This window comes from Schistocerca cancellata, chromosome 7 (assembly GCF_023864275.1).
Source record: "Schistocerca cancellata isolate TAMUIC-IGC-003103 chromosome 7, iqSchCanc2.1, whole genome shotgun sequence".
NCBI lineage: Eukaryota > Metazoa > Arthropoda > Insecta > Orthoptera > Acrididae > Schistocerca > Schistocerca cancellata.
Genome location: NC_064632.1, coordinates 411,736,644 through 411,757,642, shown reverse-complemented (window position 1 = coordinate 411,757,642; position 20,999 = coordinate 411,736,644).

Here is a 20,999-nt window from a genome sequence, read left to right as displayed (position 1 = left end):
ACCATTTGTATACAAAACAGAAGGATCGTCTTAGTGTCAGTATCCTACAGTACAGCGTCAAAGTATGAGTATTACACACTTCCTCCTGCTTAGGCAAATGGAATAAATAGATTGGTTCTTTTTGCACTTGATGTGGTTCAAATGGCTCTGAGCATTATGGGACTTAACATCTGAGACCATCAGTCCCCTAGAACTTAGAACTACTTAAACCTAACTAACGTAAGGACATCACACACATCCATGCCCGGGGCAGGATTCGAACCTGCGACCTTTAGCGGATCCAGACTGAAGCGTCTAGAACTGCTCGGCCACACCGGCCGGCCACTTGATATGGTTTGCGATGGGCTTGATGGGACTTACGAAGGAACCATTAGTTCATAGGCGGTTTCTCTGGAAAACCCACAAAAACCGTCACCGGCGGACCAAAACCCAACCGAGGATTTCTAGACAACTATGCATAGCAGATGACTGAAACTTTTACGATATAATCCTAAGATCCTGATCTCGAAAAATCCTGAAGATTTTTAGATATCTTTCTAAGATGCAAAGTTTTATAGTTGCCCTACTTGTACACGCAGAATATGCACGCAAAAAGCTGTGTGAGGCGAAAACGTGACTTGTAAAGTAACTAAACTATCTGAATTTTACCGAACAATACGTTGCGTTTCACATGAGTTAAATGCTCTGCTGTAGCATGGAAAGGAGTGAATCAGCGGAGAAATGCTCCTACCGGAGCACAAAAAATGCAAATACGTTCCTGTTTATTTAAAAGACTCTGACAGGAAACTGGGACATTAACTGCCTCATTCTGCCTTCCTCAGCACCAAACATTTTCTAAAAAAATTGGTACGCGAGCATATTCGCGTTTTTTTATGCTTTGAGAGAAGAGCGCAATGGCAGTGACAAAGAGACGGAAAAGTAATAAATACCGGAAGATAGTAGATAGTGATTGTGGTATAGAAAGAATGAAGTACTGCAATGACGGTGTGAGAGATAAGAGAGGGACACAGTGGCAGTGAGAGAAAGGAAACTGTAGGCGTAGGACAGGAGAGGGAAGACTGTTGCTGGGACACAGAGGGCAATGACAGAGAGGCACAAGGAAGTAATGAGTTGGGCTGTATGAGTGAGTGAGGAAGGGGAACTTGGAGTTGGAAGGGTATGAGTGACTTAAGCGAGGGACTAGCGGGTGTGAGTGAGTTAAAGTTAGGGGAAGTTGTGGAAAAGCGCGAATACATTCGCCACCAAAATTTGTCGGAATATTTTTTAAGGTGTTGATAAAGTAGAATGAGGCAGCTGGTACTATCAGTCAGTCTCTTTTAAGTAAACATTAAAATATTTGCATGTTTTGTGCTACGACAGCAGCGTTTTCCCGCCTGTTAATCTTCATGAATGAAGGTAATGAAATTTAAACTGTTGCTGAGTGATGGGAGAAGAGCGACAAGGCAGATTCCATATTCCTAGATTTACGAAAAGCATTTAACACCGTGCACTGCTGTAGACATTTAACGAAGGTACGGCGTACGGAATAAGTTCACAGATGTGTGAGTAGCTCGAAGACTTCTTGAGTAACAGAACCGAGTACGTTGTCCTTGACGGCGAGTGTTCATCAAAGACAAGGGTGCCGTGAGGCAGTGTGATAGGACTGCTGTTATTTTCTATATACATTAATGGTCTGGCGGACATGGAGAGAAGCAGTCTGCGGCTGTTTACTTACTATGCTGCGATTACGGGAATGCGTTGTCGTTCAATAACCGTAGGAGTATAGAAGATAGACAAAACTGGTGGCAGCTAGCAGTAAATTTAGGAAAATTTAAACTAATCCATATGAATAGGAACAACAGACCCGTAATGTTGAAATATGGCATTAGTAGTGTTCTGCTTGACAGAGTGATTTCGATTAATATGGGTGTAACGCTGGAAAGCGATTTGGAATGGAATGAGCTAGTAAGGATTGTAGTAAGGAAGGCAAATGGTCGACTCCAGTTTATTGGGAGAATTTTAGGGAAGTGTAGTTCAGTTGTAAAGGAGACCGCATGTTCGAGGCTAGTACAACCTATTCTTGAGCACTGCTCGAGTGTTTGGGATGCACACCACTTCGGGTTAAAGGAAGACATCGAAGCAGTTCAGAAACGGGCTGATAGATTCTTTACCGTTAGGTTCGAACAACACGCGAGATTACGCAGATGTTTGTGAATTCAGATGGGAATCCGTGGAGGGAAGGCTATGTTCTTTCCGAGGAACACTATCGAGAAAATTTATCTAACCGGCATTTGAAGCTGATTGCAGAACGATTCTATTGCCGCCAAAGTATATTTCTAAGAAGCACAGATGTAAGAGAAAATAGGGCTCGTCCGGAGATATATAGATAGTCGTTTTCTCCTTGTTCTTTTTGCGAGTGGAATAGGATTCGGAAACGGCTAGCAGTGGGTACAAGGTATCCTCCGGCAAGCATCGTACAGTGGCTTGTGGAGTATGAACGTAGTTGTAGAAGTGGGAAAACATCTTTTTATTAATAGTTTTGTTGAAACCTGTTGCATGTCTGCCACAGAGAACTACCGAGCCGCCGAGCAGTTTCGGGAAATGGAGTTTCCCGGAAACTAATGTGGATGCTCGGAACACTCGCCACGGAGCAAGAGGCACTACATAACGCACCAGCGGATGTTTTCTGAATCAGAAGCAAATTAAAATTTGATTAGAAAACAGTCTGTCGCTCCATTATTATTTATTCTGGACTGATGTGTTTATATGAGGATTTTAGCCTTAAAAGTGGCCTCTGTTTATTTACAACTTATACAAAATAGATAAATGTTTCAAATTTTTACTGTAATTCAGCGTAGTCACCAGTACTGTGTACACCCCATTTGCAGCGTTAGGGAAGTCGTAGTATAACCTTAGCAGCATTAGTTGTGTTGATAGAGTGCAGCGGCCTGTTGCCCGACTAATCTCTGTAATAATTCTGAAGCGAATGTCACGAAGTGCTTCCTTCGGCTTAGGAATGAAACTGATTTCACAAGAGCTTAAGCCTGGGTTCAAATGGTTCTGAGCACTATGGGACTTAACATCTGTGGTCATCAGTCCCCTAGAACTTAGAACTACTTAAACCTAACTAACCTAAGGACATCACACACATCCATGCCCGAGGCAGGATTCGAACCTGCGACCGTAGCAGTCCCGCTGTCAGTATTTTCTCACTGGTGTACTGTAGCGCGGTGCTTAAGCCTGGGGAGTGTGGTGGGTAGTACAGCATTTCTTATCTCCGTCGATCTATCAAATCAGCCACAACTTGCGCCATTTGCGCCCGAGTATTGTCGTGAAAAATGATGGGAGTGTCCCGGGGAAAGTGTCGGCGCTTCTTTCTCTAAGCTGTTCAGTTTTGGACCACAGCCTGAGGCCAGCGTAGGGAGAAAAGCGACAACACTATCTGCAACACCCACCCACCATTTTCCCGGACAACGCTCGGGCATTAATGACGAAAGTTGTAACTTCCCAAATTGAAGGAAGAACTTCAAGGCATTCGCTTCAGCGCTGTTAAAGAGATTCGTCGGAACATTGGCCGCTCTACTCGAACTATCAACACAACTGGCACTGCTAAGGGTATCCTACGACAACCGGCACTGGGTTATACACAGTGCTGATGACTACTTTGAAGGAGAGTAATTTTTTTAAAAAATAGATAGTTGTCACTATTAAAGTCCCAGTCCTCCTAGTTGCACCTGGCCAGGGTTATGGCACCTATCGTTGATATTTTAAAAAGCATTTATGAAGTTAAATACTACGAGACGCAGTGCCTGTAATTCCGTTGCGGAATACAAAATGTTTTTAAACCAATAGCCAATCTTTCCTTTAGAAAATGAACTGGTCCGAAAGAGTACTCTATTTATTTCCAAATAAGTTTGCTTGATTTTCAGTTTTAAGTCTTGCGCTGAGCTAACGTAATTTCTTCCATGGATTAAAGTTTTTATTCAATTGATTTGTTAATGGTATCTGTAGCAGAGGAGTATTTTATTGTAGTCAGATGCTAAATCTATGACCCTATTTATGATTTTTGTACTGGTAACTTAATTTTTAAGTAATTTTTATTTAGATTACTTATTGCGGTGGTTCACCTGAACCAGATTCTAAAACGAACATATATCTAGGCTGAGCCGCAGCCTTCCGTATTGGAGTCTGTCTAATAATTTTTAAATACACTAGTGCTTCTTTTAAGAAACGGAACCTCCACAACCTAAAGGAAGAGTTATGACGAATCTTGACGAGCGAGATGAATGAATACAATGTGATTGTCACACTTTGACGTAAGAATTGCTTGTATGGATACTGAAAATGAAAAGTCGTGAGGAGTAGCGAAAAAAGTCCTGTTAATGTACTTTTAGCACTTTACTAGTCACGCGAACGAATATTTCCTCGAGTATTTTGTGACAGAGCCCTGTTTAAACACTAGCTCTTTCGCCATTAATTTCCACTATTTTTGAGGCGGAATCCCACAGAGACAACACCCGGCGACACGTTGCCACAAGTCGCATGCTACATATTATCTAGCGTTGTCGTGTTTTGGTGTGCGAAATGAAACTGTGCTTCTAAATTGTCCAGAAAAATGTGTCTCAGGCTGCAAGTTGTCCTTGTTTGTAGAATGCTCCTCACTCAGTTCCACTGAAGCATCAGAAAATTGCACCATGTCCATTCAAATTGTAGCAGGAGCTATGTTCTTGGCGTACCCTTTAAGAACGAAAGACAACGAAAAACAAGAAAGCCAAGATGTCGGAGAAAAGAATTATTTGTTAAGGGTCAAGAAGATCGTAATGATCTTTTTTAGAAAATGTCTATGAAGCTTTGTTACAAAATTACACGAACGAGTTTAGACAATTTTAGGTATCACCTGGATAACCACATGCGTATGATAAGACGATCAGTCACCAAATAGCAGTACAGGCTTTATCAGGTTGGTAGTGACTTTGGAATATTTAGCTACAGTCACCTCTCATTGATGTACATGTTACGGATCTGTGAACCAAGTACGTCAACGATTGGCCCACAAATATGCAGGACTATAATATGTGTCCATTCAAAACGCATTGGAATGTTGTCTTTAAATTCTTGATTTTCTTCTTTGATTGCAAACACTGTAATCATATTTTAAGGCAAGCTTATCGTTCTGTAACCTGTGATATTTGTAGTCACTTCTTTTAAAGTCTCAAATACACTTGAATTTTACAATCTTTAATAAGTGAAATCTTTTTCTCAATCGTTCACCGCATATTGCAAGTCAGAAGGCGTACGGATACACCGACTGACGGATGGCTGCTAACAAAGTGCAACACGTTCTTTCTTGTCGACTGGCCGGACATGTTGCTGCCATGCGGAGAGTTGCTTCTGTCACCCTGCTCGAAGTGCTCCTTTCGAAATGCGCCTTTACTGCATCGAGAGGTGATGGTTAACAAAGATATAGTAGCAATTAACGGTATAGTGTTGAAAGAATAGTAGCAGCCTCTTTTCATCAGATAGCACAAAGCCGCATGGTTATTTCATGAGTTCCAAGGATAATTTCAGTGGCAGGTCGATATGCCGTGATAGCGTAAAACCTCTTCATCGACCTTAATTTTGTATTTCGGAAGTTCTCCGGCCGTGTTAGCGGTACTGAAAATTTCTTCTGTATCGTCCACCATACTGGCGTGGGATCTCGTAAAGCCAGACGGGCGTCGGCGGGAGGGATCTACGAGCTCTTGGTGGCACAAATTATGTGAGGGATAGCAGCAGTGGTTAGTTAACCAGACAGTTAACGGATGTCACTATCACCTATCAGTACTAATTCATTTGTGAAAGATCGCGCGACTCGTCTGGACTGGCGACACAGTGATAAATATTCTGTAATGATAAAATGATTCTCAATATTTTCTCTGAAATTAATATCTTTCAGGGCTGGATTTCACAGTAATACAATCTTTTGGAAAGAGATAATCATCGTTTTTTAATTTATACAGTATTCATTCATAAACTCCATTGCTGCTAATTTGTCCGCTTTCAAGTGAACTGTTGCCTTATATAGGGAGTTTTCACAGGAATAAAACATTCCATACAACATACGTCCAATATTTTCTGGCTACAGAAAAATAAGCAAATATAGAAAACGACAAGCAAAGGTAATTGATTAGGTTCAGAATCGCCTTCTGTAGATTCCACTTCCGGCTGCAGCGTGATTTCGAAATCTCTTGACGATACCACGTGCAGCTCTTCTGAGATCGTCTTGGCGTTCTTTTTTGTGAGCAGCGCTATTGATAATCCGAACACTCAGTTCGTCTATTGTGCTTATTTTTTTCTTTTTAGACTTCGCCTTTCCACCGTCACTGTATGCGAAAATTCAAAGCAGTAATGGCCGAGGGCCTTGGTGGCCAAGAAATATGACCATTTCTGCGGAACCATGTTGCAGAGAACGTTAAGTTTGCAACCTTTGTTAGATGATGTGGCACCTGACGACTAGAATCTGCAAGCGCGCATTCATATTGGAAGAATATACCCATCGTTGTAGCCAAGGAAATTTGTTGCAGTAACGCTGGAAGCCTGTTTTTCAAGAACGTTTAGATAACAGGACGTTGTAATATCGTGCGGTAACACAGCAGGACTAATCACCTGATTGTCTGTTAGGCCACAATACAAGTACACATTTACAGGGAAGCATTTGTGAATGTGTGTCTGCACACAGGCATGTATAGTCTGCACAGTCATGTACACTGCTGGCCATTAAAATTGCTACACCACGAAGATGACGTGCTACAGACGCGAAATTTAAACGACAGGAAGAAGATGCTGTGATATGCAAATGATTAGCTTTTCAGAACATTCACACAAGGTTGGCGCCGGTGGCGACACCTATAACGTGCTGACATGAGCAAAGTTTCCAACCGATTTCTCATACACAAACAGCAGTTGACCGGCGTTGCCTCGTGTAAGGAGGAGAAAGGCGTACCATCACGTTTCCGACTTGGATAAAGGTCGGATTGTAGCCTATCGCGATTGCGGTTTATCGTATCGCGACATTGCTGCACGCGTTGGTCGAGATCCAATGACTGTTAGCAGAATATGGAATCGGTGGTTTCAGGACGGTAATACTGAACGTCGTGTTGGATCCCAAAGGCCTCGTATCACTAACAGTCGAGTTGACAGGCATCTTATCCGCATGGCTGTAACGGATCGCGCAGCCACGTCTCGATCCCTGAGTCAACAGATGGGGACGTTTGCAAGACAACAACCATCTGCATGAACAGTTCGACGACGTTTGTAGCAGCATGGACTATCAGCTCGGAGACCATGGCTGCGGTTACCCTTGCCGCTGCATCACAGACAGGAGCGCCTGCGATGGTGTACTCAACGACGAACCTTGAAAGGTCTCTGTTGGATTCCTTTCATGTTGATTTCTTAAATCTGTTGTCATTTACGGCATAAATTCCTCTTCTAAATTTACTGTGGCGTTTCTGACTATCTGGGAGGAGACTGAGTAGTGGAACGTGTTACTTTTACACATAAACAAGAACGATCTGTCACACTACTACACTTTAAAACACAGTTTATATGTAATTCATGTCACACAGTCTCATACGGAACCTACATCCGCTTTCTTTTATACACTGTGTATGATAAGATACTGTCATCCCCCTTCCCTTCTGTGTGAGAGGATGAATGAGCAAATGTATTTTTAGTTGCATGCTTGAGGGTAGCAGACAAGCCTGTCTGCTAGAGAACAGTAGGACCAACGTCGGAACAGGTAGCTACGCTTTCTAAAAGCAAAGAGGTTTCTATCCTTAGTATAGTCCTGTCCGTCCGTTGTCATGTTGGTATAGGAAGCTGCCCCTCTGGTCACTTCCGTTTGTATTTGGGAAGCACGCTCGGTAGGAGCGCTGGTCAGTCGGTCCGTGGCGAGCGTCTGAAGTGGTAAGATCTCTGGCTAAGCGCGTGTCTGCTAAGTCCGTAGGACAATGGATTTCTTAAGTTCAGCCTAACTGAAAATTTAATCACCTTTATTTCAGGTTTAGCTCTAAAATATCTAATGTTATCTTAAATTGCAGCGCAATGTAATTCTCGTGTGAAGTTCAGATTATTTTCCGGTAGTTGCTTTGTCACTACTTTGTGAGTAAAGTGGAACCACGTGTTGATCAGTAACTCTAACTAAGATCAATCTTAAATGCGAATGTTTGTGTGATTATAACGTCTCGTCTTGACAATATTTTTCAATATAGCAACTTTTCTTTATGTTCAACCCACGTGGGATGTACTGTGCGAGACCAGTACCACGTGCTTATATAACTGTTTGACCCGTCAGGTTAACAGTAAGACGTTAGTAACCAGTTCGAGGTTTTTCTTTTGTAAATTGCTTTTCGATCTAATTTATTTTAATTATCAAAATTATTATGGAGTTACACTCTTTGTGTAAACCAAGTTGACCACGTGAAGCAAGTGGTGTAATCATCAAAGTAGCCCTCAGCTATTCTTTTCGCGAAGATTTCACAGAGTTAATATGAATTTAGTATATCAGTGTGTGGTAATTACATGACGGACAGGATTGTGCTACGAACGTATCTTCTTTGGGTGAAAATTTGAATCTGTTGGTAGTGGTTAACTTTCTCTTGCAAACGTTTCAACGTTCTTTGTGTGTTGTTTTATGAATGCAGTGTTGTATGCAGTCTCCCGATCTTGCCTCCATATTTGATGTGTTCCGTAAGATTGCAAACTCACATTTTCACAGTCCTAAATAAGGCACCAGCTCAGTTATAACTCACGTTTAATATGCTGAAATTTCAATGATCAATGTTAAAATAAATTTCCAAATATAAACTGATTTATTTCTTTTTATTTAAATTCACTTTTATATATATATATATATCACCGGTTGTCGTATGACTATTAAAAGATTATAATTAATGTTAGTCTCGTTGGGAATTTGGTAAGCTAGACTGGATACCTGGTGAAACAGTTGCGCAGTAATGCAAGGTTAACTTCCCCAGACAGCTCACAGCTTTTAACCCGCTTTTATTGTCCATCAGTACCGCTTACATCATAGAAAATTAAAGTAACAAACTTACAACCTGGGTGCATGAATGGCAAAAGGTTTTTTCGGATGAAGTCAGGTTCTGTTTACAGCGTCATGATGGTCGCATTCGTGTTTGGCGACATCGCGGTGAACGCACATTGAACAGTGGACGTTATATTTAAGATGTGTTACGACCCGTGGCTCTACCCTTCATTCGACGCCTGCGAAACCCTACATTTCAGCAGGATAATGCACGACCGCATGTTGCAGGTCCTGTGCGGGCCTTTCTGGATACAGAAAATGTTCGACTGCTGCCCTGGCCAGCACATTCTCCAGATCTCTCACCAATTGAAAACATCTGGTCAGTGGTGGACGAGCAACTGGCTCGTCACAACACGCCAGTCACTGCTCTTGATGAACTGTGGTATCGTGTTGAAGATGCATGGGCCGCTGTACCTGTACACGCCATCTAAGCTCTGTTTGACTCAATGCCCATGCGTATCGAGGCCATTACAACGGCCAGAGGTTGTTGTTCTGGGTACTGATTTCTCATAATCTATGCCACCAAATTGCGTGAAAATGTAATCACATGTCAGTTCTAGTATTATATATGTTTCCAATGAATACGCGTTTATCATCTGCGTTTCTTCTTGGTGTAGCAGTTTTAATGGCGAGTAGTGTGCTTAGAAGATATTTAAAATTTTGAGATGTGCTGAAGAAAAATTACTGTACTACACTTGAAAGTAACTGCATGTGTGAAATAACAGTAATGAATTCTTCAAATAAATAGTTGTAACAATCAAAAGGGACGATGATGTCTTTCAAAAAGGTGTATATGGAGCCAATACACCTTAAAGAACAAATGGTGACATGAACTGCCGCGAGTCTGTTGAATTGTAACGAAAAGGCACTGAAGATGGCTATTTATAGGCGAAATCTAGATTTGCAAGAATAATAAAAACTAATGGTCTTGCGACTGACTGCTGTGTGCCTCTCTTTCCTTCTTACTTTTTGTTCCATATGCTATTGCAACACATCCATTCGTGTCCACTGGTGTTATTCACACCCGGGTGAACGCTGTCACTTTGCGTACTCGCAACGCGCTACACTTTCAGATCGATGTCCCGTAAATCTCCGTAGGCCGACATGCATCCAGCAGATAGTGGGCCAACTTCCGTAACTCAGCTCCTTGCCCTGTGAAACATGGAGCACGCGAACGACAGGCCACACAGCTCGTGACCACCACACAGTTCTTTTCTCCACATTCACAATGTTTCGTTATGCTCTTTCCCACCAGAGCAACAACACACACGCAAAACGAAATGGCACATACCCAGCTACAATAACAAGACTGTTCACTGAATAAGCTACATATTAAAGAAACAGGGACTACAAATAGGATACAGGACGGAGAACACAACACAGAAAAAGATCAGAACACAACAAACACCCATTGATAAATTTAACTGATCAGGAATTTATGAACTCACATGCAACACTTGTCAGTGTATATAGGAAAAACATGCAGAAACTTCAAAACAAGATATTCAGAACATCTCAGAGCTTTAAAAAGCAATAGCTCCCATAGCACATTTGCTGACAACCTTGTAGCCAACACTCACCACCCAACCACAATAGAAACAGACTTGAGAATACTAAAACCCAGCCACAGCCTATACAGCAAACTGACCATTGAGAAAAACTGCCATATACAGAAGGCAATAGCAGAAGGAAAACAGGTCTTAAACGAACACACTACACTCTGCAAGGGCACACTATTTAACACATTAAAGGAACTTTACAAATAAAAACAGCACAAACAAATAAAGCACACACACACACACACACACACACACACACACACACACACACACACACACACACACACACACGAAAAATAGATACACTAAAATCAGCAAAGACGCACCATTTACACACAAAAGGAATATTATATAAAAGACAACATACACAGCTAAGAAGCACACAGAAAACACACACACACACACACACAGAGATAAAATATAAAATGCAAACATAATTCAAATTTGGCGCCGAATTCTGGTGAACAAATGAACACTGACTGGGCTGGGACACATAACAAACCACAATCACACTGTGTTCTGCTGAAGTGAATAGTCTTTTACTGCGTTATTTGTGGAAAATACTTGTTATAGTTACGTGTGCATCACAACACGTCAGCATGATGAGGAGAATGAAAGTGCTTGCCACACGAAAACGTAAGTAAAAACGAAAATAGGCGCGAAAAACTAAATTACATTCTAGGAGATAGGTTAACTCCCACCAAAAAACTTTCTCATCAACATCGTTTGGTTACAGATGACAAGCTACCTGTAGTAATTAACACAAAAGTGATCCATAATATTCATGCACACCAAATGTAAAGGTATTTAAAAAAAGCAATGATCGGTCGTTTAAACTAAAAAAATGCACATAATTTTATAATCATTCAACAAAAATGTTCAGATTGCAGAATAAATAAAAACGGAAACCCGCTGATAATGGCACAGTGGTGCCGAAACATGTTTGGGTACTGAGGAAAACGGTGTTTTGCATAACTGGCGGACCTCACATCCAATAAGTGTATAATGTTTATTTATTTTCCAGCCCAACAGGTTTCACATATTCGTATGAGGCATCGTCAGCATTTCTTATGCCTCCTAGGTTCTACGCAAGAGCCAATGGGTACATGAATAAGTGTACCCATTGGCTCTTGTGTAGAACCTAGATGAATACAACTTAAGTTCCACTAAACTATATGTCGCAATTGGTCATTGTCACTATTGGACATAAGCTTGCTTGCTAATTGTGACACGCTGTTATGTGGAAACATGTTTGGTTGAAAACGAAGGTAAACATTCAAATATAAACAACTGATAATATTCACTATTATCTACAGATTAAACATCATATACATCACAGATGTTAGAGACTTGCAAAAGATCTCTGGAATCATACAGTTTGGTTTGATTAAAGTGGGTATGCGTGCATTTCAGGCAGGACCCCCGTTTCATATGCAGCCGAGGTGCTATTCCAGTGCGGTTGGAGAGCCTCTACAATGCTGTTTGAGTTTAAGGGTAGTAACAAGTGGGCTGAGAGAATGGGAATTTGGATTGAGGAGGGAAACGTGTTATGGTAGTCCGCAGAGTTGTACAAAACAGCTGTACCACGGTAGCGTAGTGGTTAGATCATCTGCCTTTTGAGCAGGAGACACAGGTTTGAATCTCGGTCTTGATACAAATTTTCAGTCTGGATATACCCATAATTCATAAAATAGAAAATTGGTCCATGAAATTCTTACCCCTCCAGTTCATTGCGGTACGTCTTTTTAATTACTCGATCAACTTCAGCCGGCCGCGGTGGCCGTGCGGTTCTGGCGCTGCAGTCCGGAACCGCGGGACTGCTACGGTCGCAGGTTCGAATCCTGCCTCGGGCATGGGTGTGTGTGATGTCCTTAGGTTAGTTAGGTTTAAGTAGTTCTAAGTTCTAGGGGACTTATGACCTAAGATGTCGAGTCCCATAGTGCTCAGAGCCATTTGAACCATTTTTTTTGATCAACTTCATTTAACTGTAACTCTAAATTAAGAAAAAAGCTTACGTTTTCTTTTTCTTTGAACTGGTTATCGTCCACGTTTCATTTCCATATAAGGTTACACTAAAGATAAATACTTTAAGAAAAGACTTTCAAAAACATAATTTTGTACTCGACGTTAGCAAATTTCTCTCTTTCAGCAACGCTTTTCTTCCTGTTGCCAGTCTGTACTTCGTATTCTCTCTGTCTCGCCCCATCGTGACTTATTTTACTGCCCTAGTAACAAACGTCCCCCAGTAATGGTAGCTCTCATTTTCTTATCTAATTCTCCCTGCATCGCCTGATTTAATTTGACTGCATTTCATTACACTTTTTCTTTCATTCTTTCTCTCCCTCTTTTCATCTTATAATTTCTTCCGAAGACGCTATCCATCCCGTTCAACTGCTCTTGGATGTTCTTTTTGCCGTTGCTGATAAGATTACAATGTCATCCGCCAACCTTACTGTTTTTGTTTGTTCTACTTAAACTCTAATTCATTTTCTAAATTTCTTCTTGGTTTTCTTTACTGCGTGCTACAGTTTGAATAACATCGAGGATAGGCAATAATGCGGTCTCGCCCTCTTCTCAGTTGCTGCCTCCAGCCGGCCGGGGTGACCGAGCGGTTCTAGGCGCTACAGTCTGGAACCGCGCGACTGCAACGGTCGCAGGTTCGAATCCTGCCTCGGGCATGGATGTGTGTGATGTCCTTCGGTTGGTTAGTTTTAAGTGGTTCTAGGGGACTGATGACCTCAGAAGTTAAGTCCCATAGTGCTCAGAGCCATTTGAACCATTTTGCTGCCTCCGTTTCGTAACCTTTGACTCTTATAACTCCAATCTGGTTTCTGTACAAGTTTCAGATAGCCTTCTCTCTTTGTATTTCATTCCTGCAACATTCAGAATTTAATATGTAAGAAGTTTTTTCGCATCGGATGCCGCAGTCACAAAGTTATTAAAAACCATTCCATTTTCCATCTTGCCTGTATTACGATCCTCGACATTTACTTCACACGATCAGCTGATTTTTGCGATTTGCAGTTTTCGAGTACTTACTCTTATCATCATCCGTCTAGTACTCTAGTAGCTGACTGGCACACCAAGGACCTTGTTTCGATTCCCGGTGCTGCCAGCGATTTTTCATCGATGAGCGGCCTGGAACTGATGTCAGTTGAGTAGCTATCTGAATGAGAAGTGGCGGTTCCAAGGTCTGCAAAGCAGACAAGGTTGGGAGAGTAGTTTGCTGACCCTGGTCCCTTCATACCGCATACAAATGGCACCATTGGCATAAAATAGCTCGACGATCAGTCCTTCACGATTTTGACGTATGTGACCATAACGGCGGAGCATTACTCTTGTCCCAGTAAATTTTTGCATAGTCATTTAAATATATAACTTGTGTTGTAGTAGATTCGAACGAGAACAACGTTACATACTCGCCAACGATTAAAATAACATTACTGCCATAATGGCATACATATAGTGATCAGCCAGAACATTATGACCACCTCCCTAATAGCCGGTAGGTCACCCTGTGGCACGGATAACAGCGGCGATGCGTCGTGGCATAGAAGCAACGAAGCATTGGTAGGTCGCCGAAGGGAGTTGTCACCTCATTTACACACACACGTCACCTAATTCCAGTAAACTTCGGGGAGGGGCCGATGGGCTGTGACGCCACGTTCAATCACATCCAAGATGTATTCGATCGGGTTCAGATATGGCGAGTCGGGGGGGCCAGCACATAAATTGTAACTCGCCACTGTGTTCCTCGAACCATTCCATCACGCTCCTGGCCTTGTGACATGGCGCACTATCTTGTTGAAAAACGCCACTGCCGACAGGAAACATGATCGTCATGCAGGGGTATGTGCTCTGCAACCAGTGTACGAACGCCTTCGCCGTCATGTTGCCTTGCACGAGCTCCACTGGACCCATGGATGCCCACGTGAATCTTCCCCAGAGCCAGCTTGTCTCCGTCCCGCAGTACAGGTGTCAAGGAAATGTTCTCCTGGAAGACGACGGATTCGCGCCCTACCAGTATGCCCAGCCTTCGACGTCCGACATCTGGAGTGAGGGATGACTGCCCAACTCTACGACCTCTGGACGTGGTTTCACCTTGGTTTCGCCACGTGTTGAAGACGCTCACTAGAGCACTCCTCGAACACCAGGCAAGTTGTGCAGTCTCCGAACTGCTCGTGTCGAACCTCTGGGCATCACAGTGTGCCCTTGGTCACACTCAGATAGGTCTCTCGTCTTCTCCATTCACGTATTATGCAGCAACACCAATAGGTTTATCTTAGTTTTGTATGAGTGACCCACGTACGCTCTATAGGGAATTCTAATATGCTATTACCGGCCGTGGTAATTATTTCTAGTTGTAACATGTTGACTTTGTAAAGTATATAACGCACGTCAATCTTGAATAACTCAATTAATACTAGTAATTTTCGCAGGACCGCAGGTATTGTCTTCAAAGATTATCATCGGTTGGAGTGGGAGGGATAACTTTGGCATTTCCTATTTATTTAATGCAGAAAACACTCAAGATGGTGAAATCTAGCTTGGTTCCTTACCCGTTATTTCGGATGTCGGCGAAGATACGTGGTAGAGGAGACATACAATGTTTTCCCCGTTCTGGAAATCTGCCCCAGTTCAGGCCACCCAACGTGAAGACAAGAATTCGCCCGCTCCAGTCGGCCACAACAGCCGGAATCTATCTTCTGTTGGGCTGGGTACAAGGACCTTTTCATACACCTGAGGAGCATTATAGTTCGCCGACCGATTCTTTGAATAGAGCATTTCTCCTCTCCTTTCCGCTGCAGTTACTGAAGGTGACGTGCAGCAGTTATCACAATTTTGTGACAAGTGTCGCCCTCCTTTATCTTGGGAGCAGCCTCGCGTTAACCAGCCGCTGGTTGCTGGAGATATTTACAATTACGAAGCACGCTGCAACTGCGATGGATGCGTCTGTGCTGTAATTATATCTGCACCGCGAGGTACCGCGCTGAATATCGACAAGTAACGTGGTAAGTTGTGTAGCCTGGCCCTTGTTATTGTGACGGCTGGCTTCTTTCTTGTAGTGATTAATTCATTTTGCGCTTTCTCTCTAGAGGTTGGTCTTTGTACGAAGAATGTAATTGTTTGTCAGAACGGTTCTTCTTTTGGCGTGTCCTACAGCTACTTCATTGCTTGACTAACGGCTGCTTTATTGTGAGTGATACTTTAGGAACTTGTGACAAGTCTACGTTTCATTTATGTGTCCATTTCTGAACAGATGCTTTGCCAGACGATACTGACTCTGATTGGTCCGTAAAGTCTCTGCAGTCCCTTTAATTAATTACTAGGCGTCGAAACACAGTCTATAGAAAACGAAGACAGACGTCTGGGACAGAAGATATGCAGGTGAATGATCTGCTTGGGAACAATGATAGTGTTAAAATTAATTCAGACTCTTAAGAGGAGAGATGACAGAGACCCCAGCCATAGCTGCAGCTATTCTCCCAACCACCACAAACGCTACATACTCAGTAACTAACTGTAGTTTGTTTGAAACTCTCCCGGCGTTCCATAGTTACGTTGTAAAACACACACACACACACACACACACACACACACACACACACACAGAGAGTGAGAGAGGAGAGAGAGAGAGAGAGAGAGAGAGAGAGAGAGAGAGAGAGAGAGAGAGAGAGAGAGAGAGAGGGGGGGGGGGGGGAGAGAGATGTTCCTGTGACGTTATGTGATGCGTCAAGTGTTTACACTATCAAAGCGAGAACTATTCCTGAATGAAAAGACAAAATTGAGCGTGTCTTTGCGTGAATATATCCAAAAATTTGGGAGAATGTCATTAAAATTTTCGTTGAAAAACATTTGTCAACAGTATTTTGGCAGACATTTGGCCGACACTGTTTTCCCATACGTCACAGCATTTTACAGATGAAGGTTGGGTAGTAACGAGCACGCAAGCTTTTTTTAAATTGTAATATTTTCTGAAGTTGGTACTGGTACATTCTTCGCACTGAACAATACTGTATATGATATGTCACTTGGCAGAATTATAAAGCTCGATTTCATAAGAATAAAAATTCGTTGGTTTTTTCGTATTTTGTCTAGCTTTTACATTTTGGTCGGTTAAATTTTTGGAAGACTACATCTGACATGAAATAGTTACGTGTAAACAAGTCATTTCTGTTGCAAAAAAGTTTGTATTGGATCGTACCTGATTACAAATAGAACTTGTCCAATAGCTTACCTAGTTTGCTAAAGAATCTGTCAACTTGTCCGTTGCTGAAACTTGCTACTCGGTGGAAGCACGTGAATTCATCTGTCCTCAGCCCGAAGTCCTCATGTCTGTTCATAAAATCTTAGTAAAAACATTTTACTTTAACTTTTTTCTAATTGAACCAATGCTTTATTTTCAGATACTGTACATGTTTATATACTAGGTTTAAGAAGTTTTTACTCAAAGACGTAAGCTGGCTATCTGAAGTTTTGCACTGATCGTACAATATTGTTTCCTGTTCGTCACTGAAAGTTCTCGGAAAGGATGTATAATTTCCTAAACCAGGTTTGATGGTCATCTTTTTTTCGCCGGCCGAAGTGGCCGTGCGGTTAAAGGCGCTGCAGTCTGGAACCGCAAGACCGCTACGGTCGCAGGTTCGAATCCTGCCTCGGGCATGGATGTTTGTGATGTCCTTAGGTTAGTTAGGTTTAACTAGTTCTAAGTTCTAGGGGACTAATGACCTCAGCAGTTGAGTCCCATAGTGCTCAGAGCCATTTGAATTTTCATCTTTTTTTCCCGTAAATGCTTATGGCTGTCACATAATGTATTTATTGTAGCTTTGTCATTTTAACAAGTCTTAGTGTTTCTGCCGTTTTCGGCTGTTATTTTCGGCCCATTTATGTCCTGACTTCCCCGTCTTGCCCCTTAAAAATTAAACCTGTAAAAATTTAAGATATAACGCTTTGTATTTTGTGCGGCACAACCTGAAAATGTTCTGTGCGATACAACTGTAACGTGGAGATACAGTCCCATTGCTTTTACTTGGGTTAGATATTGTCACAGCCTAAACACAGAGAATAATTTCAGTTGTAAAGTTACAGGAGACTACTGTGGACTATCGTAACTAAGCGTAGACTATGGTAATTACCTAGTAGCTTTAGTTAAGATCGCAACCGCAGTACCTATATGTTAGATGAGTTGCATAAATATCGACCGTCATCTATTTTCGATCGGTTTGTTTGCGTGTGCGATCAATGATTTAGTAGATTCCTCTAGAAATCGGAAGTGGTGAACTGTCTAGAAACTCAAAGACACACTATAAAGGCCCACGTAACTAACTGAACATTTTTGTTCTACACATTCATCCTCCTGTCTGTTACTTAAAAATAAACAGTATTTATGAAACGCCCTGCTAAACCCGCAGGACAGGACAGATAGAATAAATTGTGGAAGGGGCCAAAATAAGGGGCTGTCAGTTACACTCGAACATACAACTTTATTATTTGATCAAAACATTACAAGAGCCCAAAAAAATTTTTTTGAACACACTGCTTTAATATTTGGGACATAATTACCGGCTGAAAGCCACTTTAATTTAAAAAACGGCTGAAGGCCAATTACTTAAAACGCAAGCATTATCAGAAATTTAAAAGGAAAGCCTTATCTTAAAACAGTTCTTTAGTTAGGCTGAAGTAAACAAGTCAAATTCAAATCGGCTATAGGCCGAAGACTTAAAAATTCATTTTTTTAAAATGCCAAAGGGCTTACGTGAAACATTATTTTAAACTAGGCTGAAGGCCATAAGAGTCAAACAACTCAATTTAAAACACAAAACCGGCCAGGAGCCATACAAGTACCAACAGCACGAACAAATTAAAAAAATAAGGCAGTGCACACAAAAGCGCTCAGATGTTCGAGGGTCGGCCAGCACTTGAAATACTAACATTCACTTAGGTGAGACAGGCGGTCGGTCCAACCATCCTCAATCCGACGGCAACCCAACCGACAGACCGTCAACAGACCAATGCTCACGGCGAGTTCCGCTCCGCACTTGCACCAAAATTCCAAAGATGCTGACAGCAGAGACTGTGGAACCAAACAAGAACGGATCCCAGACAACCCATAAGGGTTGGACGCCCCGAAAACCCACGTCGTTTAATCAAACGACCGACTAACTCAGGGGCAGTACGCCGACAACACTTAAAATAACTTGTCAGTGAAAATCACATAACTACACACAGCCCCCCCCCCCCCCCCGAACATCTGCGCGAGGACTAGACGATGCTCACGGCAGTGACTGTGCGATAACTAGGACGAACCACGAGTCGGCGCACATAGCCAACCCATCAGCAACCGCCGGCCAAATACACGTCGTCTAGCAAGACGACCGACCGACGGTCAACCAAAGTCGTCCCGACTGAAACGTGTGTCGGAAGTCGGGCTAGTTGTGGCTATCCGCACCTTCCTGACGCTGCATGCCCCACTGGTGCTCCATCGCGACTGCGTCAACCGCCCAACTGGTACACACCAGCACGGAAACCACTAAAATAACTAGGCAGTCGACATCACAAGCCTACACACAATATGACAAACACTTGGACGAAGAACGCGACCAATGGTAAAAACAGTAACTATGCAGTGACGAAGACGAACCACGAGCTGAGGCATACACGTCGCCAACCCATAAACGATCGGCGAGCAATCGCGTCGTCCAGTAAGTCGACCAACCAACGATCAACCAAGAGCGTCCCCATTGAAACCATGCGTGCCGGGAACGGTCGGGCGAGTCATGGCTAACCGAACCTCACTGCCGCTCCAGCCCGACCGACTACTGCTGCGTCCCAACCGTCCGACTGCCAGGTCCGAACTCCACTCCTGGCGCGTCGCAACTCACTGCCTGATACGAACTGCCGCCCAACACACGACAACCGGGAAGTCGTAGCAATCAAGCAAAGATAATGCGGCGGGGCATATATCGATAAGCGCTGCTGCTGCTGCTGCTGCCGCTCACTGGTAGGCAAGGCAGCAACTCAGTAACACCAGTAATTGAATTCACAATTGAGGTGGCAGTATAGTGAAACAGAATGTAAAGAGTGAGAGATGACACGAACACGTGACACGCATGCCTCAGTTTATACCAAAGTTGAACTTGTCTACGTGTCATTCAGATTCCATTCGAAAATGTTTGATCTGTAACATGAAACAGAGGGTGGTTGTAAAAATAAAAAAATAACAATACAAATTTGTCATATAGCACTAGAAAACGCTGTTTTCAAAAAAAAAAAAGGTAAAATTAAAAAGAAAAGTAAGACAAAAACATATCAAACATGGCTTCAGTACTTAGTCGGGCGTATATAAAACATGTTTCTGTTATTGCTATAAACTGCCGCGCTTATAAGTAATAACAGGAAAATCTTGCCTTTGATCATGATGAACGTTCTGCTGAGTACAAAATAACAATGATTGTGGATTTTGTGTGTTTGTGCGTGTAAACTGCACTTGCATGAAAAGAAATTGTTTTGGTTAAGTAAAAGCGCAAAACTCACGGGAGCAGCTAATTTTTGTTTCTTATAAAATTCAATTTATATTTCCTAATGCCGGCCGCTGTGGACGAGCGGTTCTAGGCTCTTGAGTCCGGAGCCACGCTGCTGCTACGGTCGCAGGTTCGAATCCTGCCTCGGGCATGGATGTATGTGATGTCCTTAGGTTAGTTAGGTTTAAGTAGTTCTAAGTCTAGGGGACTGATGAGCTCCGATGTTAAGTCCCATAGTGCTTAGAGCCATTTGAACCATATTTTCTAACGATATAAAATGTACAGTGGACTGACACTGTATGATGTGCGGTTCTAATTATGTGTAAAATAAACAAAAAAAAGAGTAGGTGTCGGCTCTTAGTTCCTTTCCCATGCATTCATTTCTGTTTCTTTCCCTACCAATGCTAGCAATACTACCCGTAAACCTACCATTTACTACGTCATTTATGTACTGTATCAAAACTATCGAATCGTAGATTTGGCAGGGCACAACTCAGGTTGTACCTAAAGAAACAATAAAATGTTATACTAGTTACTTACGAACAAAGCTGGGCATTGAGAAGTTAAGTTGTTGCACCGAAAAACTCACTAGCAACAGAGAACATGTTATTCCGATACGCACTGTTGGTTTGATTCAAAATCTCGGGATTAGTCTTGTGTCTTCATAGTTCAGACTGCAGTGGCGCGCCACAGACGCTGTCAATAGCGCTAGAGGTTTCGATCTTAAAATAAAAATATTTCAAAATTTCAAGTAAGTAATGTGTTTGTCTGAAAAATTGCGCATTCTCATTGTAACACCGTTTATAAATGAGTACAGTCGTTTCTAATGGTTTCGGAGCTTGGGTCTTGTTACGTCGG